The following is a 10,934-nucleotide window of genomic DNA, read 5'->3' as shown; positions in this document are numbered from 1 at the left end:
AAGTGGGTGAGAACAATACTCCTGCAGCTGCAGAATCAAACCACACCCCCAGTGTTTTTTGTTATTGTTCAAAAATAGTAAAATGTAAAAAGACCATGCATACCATAATTTATCAAAGGAGAAGGGAAGTTTGGGAAAGAACTGGTAATATAATTGTACGGGGGCTCATCCAGTTCTTGATCAGCTTCTTATGAGTTTAAATAACCTTCGAAAATGATAATCGATTCCTAAAATTTGCATCTCCAAGCCCATCCTTCCCACTGTCCCCTCTCTTTCCAAACCACATCCATTCCTTTCTACCCCCTTTTCCTGCCCCCTTAACCTCACTGTCTAATCTAGCAGTGAAACCTATGAGTTTCTCTTTGAATTATTTCATTTGACTAGGAGAATATAGTGCCACTCAGTAAATGTCTCCTAAGCATTTCCTGACTTATATTTTCCCCCAAATAAAAATTTTCAAGAAAATTAAATGAAAAGAAAATTAAGAACCCTTTAAAACAGAAATCTTTGGGGTGCCTGGGGGGCTTCGTCAGTTGAATATCCAACTCTTGATTTCAGCTCCAGTCATGATCTCATGGTTCGTGAGATCGAACCCCACGTTGGGTTCTCTACAGGGCCAGCTTGAGATATTCTTTTTCCCTCTCTCTCTCTGCCCTTCCATGCACTTTCTCTCTCTCAAAAATAAATAAACATTTAAAAGAAAAACAAGAATCTTTAAGGTATTCCATATACTACCATGTGCTAATAATTGTGATATTGGTTTTGCTCATTTAAGGTAAATGGTAAATAATTTTGTTTTTTTGATTTAATAGAATATAAGTTAATAAACCAGTATTTTATTGTTTTAATAGCTTAAAAACTTAGCTTTAAGAAAGCTGGGCACTGACTTCCATATTCTAAGATTTGTACGTGGAAGTTTGTGGCTTGTTTCTTACGAATTGGATAAATTTCATTTTTCATTGCATTCATTGCCTGATTTTATTTAGACTTCTCTAGATTTCTTATAGGACCTACCAATGGAATGACTTTGTTTTTCATGTCTGGTTTACATTTTTCTCATCACATTCGTTCAGAATAATTTTTGATAGGATTCCTAGCAACACAATATCAGAGACCTTTTTTTAGTGTATTTCTACCAGCAGCATTATGTGACTTCTGCTAACCGTGCATCGATTATTCCTTAAATTCTTCCAACATAGGCTATTTGCCAATAGCTCCAGAGACTAAAATCACCTATTCATGTTTTCAGCATCCAGTGAAGGAAATCATGAGAAGTTGTCCTTTTTCAGAGTGGACCTTTATCACTTGATCAATTCAAACTTTCCTTACAGATTTCCCTGGGAGAGTGATGATGCCCATGTTACAAAGACTATATTGTAAGTGGCTAAGTATGGATGCTGGAGATTCAGTAAACACATCAGTTAATCTGCCTTGAAGAAATAGCCTGAATCTTCAACTGAAAAAGAAGTGTGTGTTTATGTGGACCAAATGTGCTAAAGGAATCTCTATTTCTGCTAGTATCTAATTTTCTTCAACATTGCGGAGAGCTGGTGGAACAATTTGCTTCTTTCTTTCTCCTCTCTACCCCACCCCCATGCTTGAACTCTTGCCACAGGGGAGGGGTTTTCTCAGAATCAGAATGTGGGCTTAGTTCCATTCCTTGTTGTTTACTCTGCCCATTGTATCCCAAAAGAGTTCCCGAAAAGAGGCTAGGACTAAGTAAATTCAGAAAAAAGGAGCTCTAAGGAGCTGGCAGTACACAGCCTCTGTAGCCAGCTTTGGAGTGAAATGGAGAAAACATCAACAACCGCCTGAAGCTGTTGCTCACCAGGATGGCTGCAGTGTCATTAGAACTCATGGTTCAGAAATGTGGTCCAATACAATGGGGCTCTTCCCGCAGACAGTGGGTGGAAGCTGAGTGAAGCCAGATTTACAGCCTTGTACCAAATGATTTGGTTGAGAGTGACAGGACGCTAGGACAGAGGGAGACAGAACTACCACGTCGTATGGTCTTCTTGAGGGCAAGGCACTAGAGAATGCTGGAGAAGCTGACCTGGAAAAACTAGTAAGAGCAGCACTAAGTGCATTTCTTCACTGATAGTGTTGAGGCACACAGATTATTTGCAAAAAATCTAACCCACTACCAAATTTAACCTGTCCCTGGAGAGAGAAAAACAATGGAGATTTTTTTTAACTTTTTTTTTTTTAATTTGAGAAGGGACTCTTTCAATCAAATATTCTTCTGATACAGACCAAACAAGATTTGCTGTAATCTCAAGGAATTGGTAGCAGCTGAAGTTACTTACTGCAAGGACTAAACCAAGCGGAGACCACAAATAGATGACTAAATTTAGGGATGATGAGGAAGTAACTTTGTGTTAACAAAAAAGATCAAGATTCTCCACAGTTTGTGGAGAAAGAACAAATTTATACTTTGGAGATATTTTATGGAAAAGTTTAAGGTAGCTTGCTCTAAAGCCATCAACCAAAAATGTAACCAATGGAAATGATTCTGCAAACATGAGACTTTTTGCTTGTTTTAAAATTATGTTAAAATAAGGAAAGTGATAGTTTAATAATGAGTGCACTTAGAAGGATAAATTCTTGTCCTAATGAAGGCCACACACACAAGAATTAGGTAATAAAATTGTCAGAGCATCATTAGGACTACCTGGGTTGTTTTGTCCTCTGATTGTCCAGTCTGTTGTTCTCTGAGTACAGAGGGTCATTGGCCTTCTGGGTGTCCTGGCACTGACCACAAAGCCATCCAACTCCCTTTGCCCCGGTTGCTGGCTGAACATGCCCACTGCAGACCTTGATTTTCTTTTATAGTAACTGTTCAATTATTCTAAGCTCCTTCCATGCTACCTTTTAAAAAATAATTCTTAGGTAACATCTATCATATTGTATTATAGTCATTTCCTTTTTTATTTTAAGTTTATTTTATTTATTTTGAGAGAGAGTGAGGAAGAGAGCAAATGGGAGGGAAAGAGAGAGAGGGAGAGAGAATCCCAAGCAGGCTCCACACCGTCAGCACAGAGCCTGATGTGGGGCTCAAACTCACGAACCGTGAAATGACGACCCAAGCCAAAATCAAGAGTTGGATGCCTAACCAACCGAGCCACCCAGATGTCCCTAGTCATTTCTTTTTAAAGTGCTGTTATTGTAAAACATATTACATATATATGAAAAATCATAATTTATAAGTACAGTTTAAAGAATAAATAATTAAAAAAAAAACCCATGTTCTCACAAGGCAGGTTAAAAACCCCTTAATCTCATCTCCCTCTCATCCCAAGCACCCAAAGAGAACCATCATTCTGCATTTAAAAATTAATTATCCCCTTTCATTTCTTTATAGTTTTATCACTTCTGTACCTATCCCTAAATAATCTATTCTTCATACTTTATATATTCTTTGGTGACTTCTTTCACTCATTATGCATTTTTGAGATTTCTCTATGTTGTTTCATGTAAATGGAGATGATTCCCTTTCACGGCTGCTGTGTATCTTCTATGATACGAATATAACATATTTAGTCAGGCTATTGGGGACAGATATTTGGTTTATTTCCAGGTTTTTAGTTAATAAACAATGCTGATGTGAACATTCTTGTATATGCCTCTTGGGATACATGTGCAAGGGTTCTTCTGAAGAATGTATCTTGGAATTGAATTGATGGGTCAGAAAGTTCAAATTCACTAGGCAATGCCAAACTATTCTAACAACAGTTTTATTAGTTTACATTCTCTCCAGCAACGGGTGAATACCTCTATTCACCTATTTTGCACATTCTCTCATCCTACCCGCCTCTGGCAACCACCAGTTTGTTCTCTGTATTTATAAGTCTATTTCTATTTTATTTGTTTTGTTTTTTAAGTTACACATATAAGTGAACCATATAGTATTTGTCTTTCTCTGACTTATTTCACTTAGTGTAAAACCCTGTAGGTCCATTGTCATTCATATTTACATAAACCAGAATAGAGAGTCCAGGGAACAGACCCACACATATGTGGAAACTTTAATCATGACCGAATGGGCATTGCAAATCAGTGAGGCAAAAAAATAAATAAATAAACAAATTAAAAATGGATCCCTACCTTATATCATGCACAAAATCTGTTTCAAATAGACTGAAGATATAAATATAAGGAAAACTATAAAACTTTTAGAAAATAATTTAGGAGACTACCTTTGTTATTACAATCTTAAAGGATTTCTTTACCTAGAAACCAGAAGTACAAATATTATCAGAAAAATATTGATAGATTCAACTACATTAAAATTAATTACATCCTTGGTTCGCTAATCTACCTTAGCCACTACATCATAAATCTGTTTTCTACATAAATGTGAGCTCTCCTCAGTTCTATTTTTCTATTTGCCTCTCCTTTATTTAACTGATATCATACTGTCTTAATTACAATAGTTGTATAGTGGTTTTTGATAAGGAAACTCCTCAGTCTTCTTCTTGTTGGTTAGGAATGGTCATTCATAGCCCTTTTGTTTTCCATTTATATTTTAAAACCACCTTATCATATTTCTTTGAAAAGAATCCTATTGGAATTTTTTACCGGAATTGCTTCAAATCTGAAGATCAGTTTGGGGGAATGTGAAATCTATCACATTGAGTTTCATTCCAAGGATATATTAATCCATTTATTTCTATCTTTTATGCCTTTAACAATAGTTTACAGTTTTTACCTTAAAAGCCCTAAAATTTGTTGTTACTTTTATAAAAAATACTTTTTTCAAATTTTATTTTTTAATTTTTTTAATGTTTATTTATTTTTGAGAGAGAGAGAGAGCGAGCATGAGTCGGGGAAGGAGCAGAGAGAGAGGGAGACACAGAATCTGAAGCAGGCTCCAGGCTCTGAGCTGTCAGCACAGAGTCCGACGCAGGGCTCGAACTCACAAACCGTGAGATCATGACCTGAGCCAAAGCCAGACGCTCAACTGACTGAGCCACCCAGGTGCCCCTCAAATTCTATTTTCTAGCTGATTTGTTTTATAGAGTGATTCAAGTAACTTTCCATATTAATTTTGTTTTAAGCAACTTTTCTAAACTCTTATTCATTCTAATAATAGAATCTTCAGAATTTTCCAGATAGATTTTACTCATTTATTTACTAAATATGGATTAAATGCCTCCGTGTTCCAGACACCCTTCAAGACCTAGGGGATTCAATAGTGAGTGAAAAAGAAAAGATAAATCCCTGCTGAAGTAGAGTTTATGTTCTGTTAGGGAGAGACAGACAATAAACAAAACATACAGCTGTTAGATGGTAAGAAGTGCTTTGGAGAAATTAAGAAAGACAGAAGGGGAATGCTAGAAGGAAGAGGAAGAGAGAAGGGTTTAATTTTTAAATAGGGTGGTCATAGAAGGCCAACCTGAGAAATAGACTCTTCTGCAAGGATCTGAAGGAATGAGTCACACAGAGAACTTTGGAGGAGTGCTGTAAGCAGAGAGAACAGCAAGTGCAAATGCTCTGAGGCAGGAGCTTGATTGGTTTCTTTGAGAGACGGCAAGAGAGCAGCAAGGTTGGGCAGAACACAGAGAAATGAAGTCAGAGTCGACCCAGGACGAGATATTGCATGGTCTCATAGACTATCAGACTGTCTATCACATCATCCTTTCTAATCTGGGTATTTGTTAATATCTTTTTCTTATCATTCTGCATTGTCTGAGGTATCTAGAAGGGAATGTTGAGGAAAAGGATTGATACAAGGTATCCTTGCTTTTACTCTTGATCTTAAAAGAAATGTTTTCAATGTGTCGCCATTATTTATGGTGTTGGCTACAGGTTGGCTAAGAAAGTTTTTCCCCATTCCTGGTTTACTAAGAGCTCTTTCTTTCTTCTTCTTTTTTAAAATCATTTTATGTTTGAATTTAACAAACATATTTTTTGCATGTGATGATATGATCATCTATTAGCATGTGAATTATATCAATTTTCTAACATTAAACCAACTTTGCATTCCTTGGATGAACCCAACTTGTCAGTGATGCTTTAAATACAGTTGGTTCTTGAACAACATGGGTTTAAACTGTGCAGGTCCGCTTACAGTTGAACTGTTTCAATAAATACGTCTAGTACTGTAAATGTATTTTCTTTCTTGTGATTTTCTTAATAACACTTTCTTATTTCTAGTTCATTTTATTGTTATAATACATTATATAATATATATAACATACAAAATGTGTTGTTTATGTTATCAATATCACTTGTTTATGTAGTCAACAGTCAGCTATTAGTACTTAAATTTTTAGGAGTCAAACATTATACACAGAGTTTTGACTGCACAGTGTTTGATGCCCCTAACCCCCAAATTGTTAAAGGGTCAATTGCATGTATATGTGTATATAGGTTTCCCCTGCCATCTGAAAATAGAGAGTTCCTATGAAACCTTCATAAGCCAAAATGGTGTACATCAAAGAAGCAATTATAAGTAATTTATATGGAAAAATGCTTAGCGTTCCTAGACCACCAAAATAACGTGTCTTAGGCTTTTCTGCACATCTTGCTAAAGCATGCAAAAAATAAATCAAGATAAAGCACAGATGCCACAGACCTAGTTCAAAGCTATTGCAGCTTGATGTTGAGATGCTTAGTTCCCAGGAAAGGAGATTGGTGGGGCATGCTCAGTTGCTCAGGTGTTCTCCCTACAATAGCTTGCTGCAAACCAAAGGCTGAAGGCTATTTTCACTCTACCTTTTTTAGAAAAAGCATAAAGTCCTCTTTCGACTTTGCTCATTTAGGGCAAACAAGCATTGATGTAGATCTTTCATAAAAGTGAAGCAGTCTAACGCGAACTTTGGACAAGCGTGATGATGGAGGGTAGGGGTGTTTCCTATACACACAGAGCAAGACGTTGCTTATACAGAGAAAGACACGTTGCTATTTTTAAATGGTTTAAGGTTATACACTTGAATTCATGACTGAGGTTGATCTAAAATACATATTTCCTGTACTGTTTGGGGGTTTTGTGTAAAGGATATGCTAATCTCACAATTTGGAAAATGTTCTCTTTCTCATTCTCTACACATGTTTTTATTAGATGTCTATCATGTGCTTCTTGAATAGTTGGTAGAACATGCCAGTGGAACTATTTGAAACTGAAATTTTTCCTTATGGGAAATCCTATGGAAGACTTGTAAATACTATTTTCATTTAATAACTATTAGATTATTTAGATCTTTTTTTATGAAAAAAAATTTTTAATGTTTATTTATTTTTGAGAGAGACAGAGACAGAATGTGACTGGGTTGGGGCAGAGAGACAGGGAGGCACAGAAGTTGAAGCAGGCTCCAGGCTCTGAGCTGTCAGCACAGAGCCTGTCGTGGAGCTCGAACTCACAAGCTGTGAGATCATGACCTGAGCCGAAGTCGGACGCTCAACTGACTGAGCCACCCAGGCGCCCCAGATAATTTAGATCTTTAAAGATTACTCAGATGTTTCTTTATCAGGTTATAAGTATTATGTTGACTTTATTAAAAGATTTTGGAGGTTTTCCATCTTTTTCCATATTCCAAAAACAGTTTTCATATCTTTGGAGATACCTGTTTCTTAAATGTCTGGACCTAATAATATTTTGTGGATGAGAGGGGTGTGAAGTAAGGCATAACTTTTTGACAATTTCCTCTATTTTGTATAACTGGTCTTTTAGATTTTCTTTTTTTATGGGGTCCAGTTTTACTAGTTTCTACTTTCCTTGCTTACCAACTTAATTCAGATTTAAAATTGTATTTTCATAAAATAATAAGCATATATATTAAGCATAATATCTCTAATGATATTTATTTGTGTTTGTGATTATATTTCCATTTTTTTTTTCTTTCCTCCTTTTTTTTTTTTTTTTTTTTTTTCTTTTGAAAGAGAAAGAGAGCACGAGCAGGGGAGAAGGGCAGGGAGAGAGAGAGAGAGAGAGACAGAGAGAGAATCTCAAGCAGGCTCCACGCTAAGTGTGGACCCTGGAACGGGGCTCAATCCCACAACCCTGGGATTACTCCTAGAGCCAAAATCAAGAGTCTGACGCTCAACCAACTGAGCCACCCGGGCGCCCCACCATTTTTATTTATGTTATGCATTTTAATCTAACTTTTGAACATGTTAACTACTAGTTTGTCTTATTTTTGGAAATAACCAGAGCTTCGACTTGTTCATTTTCCCATTTTCAAGTATTCTATTAATTTCTCATTTATTATTAATCACTTTTTTCTGTTTATTTTATTTTTAAAATTTCTTGAATTGGCTACATCATTCATTGGTTCATTTTAATTTGTTTATCAACATAATTTTTAAGACAATTTTTCCCTAAATACTTTAGAATTATCCTATCCGTCATGTGCATATGGGTTTATTAATTGTATTTAAAAAGAGATTCTTTAATATGGGTTTTGATTTCTCCATTTATCTGAGTTTTATATTGATTTTCAGACTATGGGACTTATTGTACTATTGTTTCTTTTGTTGTTTTGTGATTAATTTCTTATTTTATTACAATCTGATCAAAGAATGTTCTCTGTGCTCTTTCTATGTTTGGGAATTTATGGTGATTTTCTTTGTAGCAAAATTGATGGTCAACTTTTGTCATTGTTTCATGGACTGAGGTTTTTCATATCCTTATTTGTTTTTTGATAAGTTGATTGGTCATGTGCCTTATTGCTATTGTGTTTCCATTTCCCCATGCAGTTCTGGTAGTTTTAAACTTAGGATTTATGTAATGCTATGTTAATTGTTGCATACATATTCTTCATTGTAGATCATAATGTTTACCACTACAAAATTCCCTCCATTGCCTTATTTAATTCATTTTGCTTTACATTCAGATTTGACTGATATAAATATGATAACCTTTGCTTTCTTTTTTTGTTTTGTTTTGTTTTTTGTATTTGTCCGGGTAGCTTTTAATTTTTTACTGTCAGACTTTTCTGAATGGCTTTGTTCCTTTCTTCTTAAAGCAATGGATTTGCCTAATATATGTATCAGATATTTGAGAAGAAATAAACCACAAGTATGTTTTAGCTAATTAAAGAAAGGCCAGAATTCTTGAGAAAATTTCCTAGGTTGCATTTCTTCCCTGTAAGGAATAAAGTAAAATGGCCCGGAGCCACCAACAACATATTTTCTATGCCCAAGAGACACAGGGAAGCAAAAGGTTACATTATGTTCCCACAAAGAAATATGGAGGAAACTTTCTTTATGATTGCGTATTTGAGCAAAATTAATCATTCTACTAATTCTATTAATCATTCTATTTCCCTTTAATTGTTGCCAAGTAGAAAGTGAATTGTCAGACAGTTTTGACGAGTGGAACACTACTAGCATTTTGAGTTAATGTAGGCTTCTTATAGTCTCTCCTTGCTCAAAACAATTTCTGAGGATTAACCAAATTCCTGTGGATCTGCTGAACTTGTATTATTTAATTAGCATCCTTCACTTGTTTCTGTTCTTCAGCCAATATTTGTGTCTTAAAAAATCACCATTGCCATCATCGTAAGTATATTCTGGAAGGACTCGTTCATTTATTAATTTAAAAATGTTTATTGAGGGGCACTTGGGTGTCAGTCAGTTAAGCATGCAACTCACGATATAGGCTCAGGTCTTGATCTCGCAGTCCTGGTATCAAGCCCTGCGTCAGGCTCCATGCTGAGCTTGAGACCTGCTTGTAATTCTTTCTTTCTTTTTCTCTCTCTTGCCCCCTCTCCCATCTCTCTGTCTCTCAAAATAAACAAACATTTAAAAAATATATTTATTGAGCTGTGCACTAACAGATGTTATAAATTCATCATTTCATTTAATCCTCACAAATTTGTGAGAGGTGTCAAACCATTCTTACAAGTCAGGATACTGAGGCTCAGAAATCTGAGAACATTATAGATCCTAAATTCATGCAATTCATAAATGACAGACATGATTTGAATCCAGGTCTGTCCAATTCCAGATCTTTTCCTTTTCTAATATACATTTTGCCCTCCTTATACACACAGAGAGAAATTACATAGAAATATTGCTAGAAAAGATCAATGCTCCAGACTGTAATTTGAAATTTTATAATCTTCTGTTATGACTTTTTAGCTGTTCTATGCTTAAAAACAAAAAAGGCTTATATGAATAAAATGGTACTAACTGGTACTTAGACCACAAGTATCCATTTTTCTGATTACTCTAATGTCTCTCTTTGGATCTAAACAGATTGGCTATCTCTAATACTTGGTTCAAATTACCTTTTCCCCTAACAAAATAGACAAATACCGCACATTTCTGTATCTGTGGAAAGACACCAAGCAATCAACCACATTAATGTGGATGTGTATGGGCTGTACAAGAGTGGGACTATGGCTCAGAAATAATGCAGGATGGTAGTTTAAATATATAAAATAAAACAGAACTTGCAAAAACTGATGAAAAACAAACAAAAACAATAACATTGCCCAGTTGCTCAGCAGAATACTCAGCCTGTAAAGCTGACTCAGGGCTTAGGAATCATAAGCACACACATATTCACAAACACCCAGACATACAATCTCCCTTAAGATCATTTTGATAATTGACAAATATTGTATTAAATCTTTACTGTCTTCCCCCTTTGCCCTGACAGCCAAGAATTTCAAAGTGAAATTTGAATTCAAATCACAGCAATTATTTTAACTTTTAGTAAGCAAGCTTTATGTCTACTTTTTTCCTTGAAACAGATTTTCTATTTGTGTTTTTAATAATTATCCCTGTTTTTAATGTTTTTTTTTTTTTTTTTTTTTTTTTAACATTTAGCCATATTTATTTTTGGAGAGAGAGAGAGAGGTGAGCACAAGTGGGGGAGGGGCACACAGAATCTGAAGGGAGACACAGAATCCGAAGCAGGCTCCAGGCTCTGAGCTGTCAGCACAGAGCTTGATGCAGGGTCCAAACTCACAGACTGCGAGATCATG

This window comes from Panthera onca, chromosome F2 (assembly GCF_046562875.1).
Source record: "Panthera onca isolate mPanOnc1 chromosome F2, mPanOnc1 haplotype 2, whole genome shotgun sequence".
NCBI classification, from domain to species: domain Eukaryota; kingdom Metazoa; phylum Chordata; class Mammalia; order Carnivora; family Felidae; genus Panthera; species Panthera onca.
The sequence above is the reverse complement of the archived record's forward strand: the minus strand, read 5'-3'. Positions refer to the sequence as shown.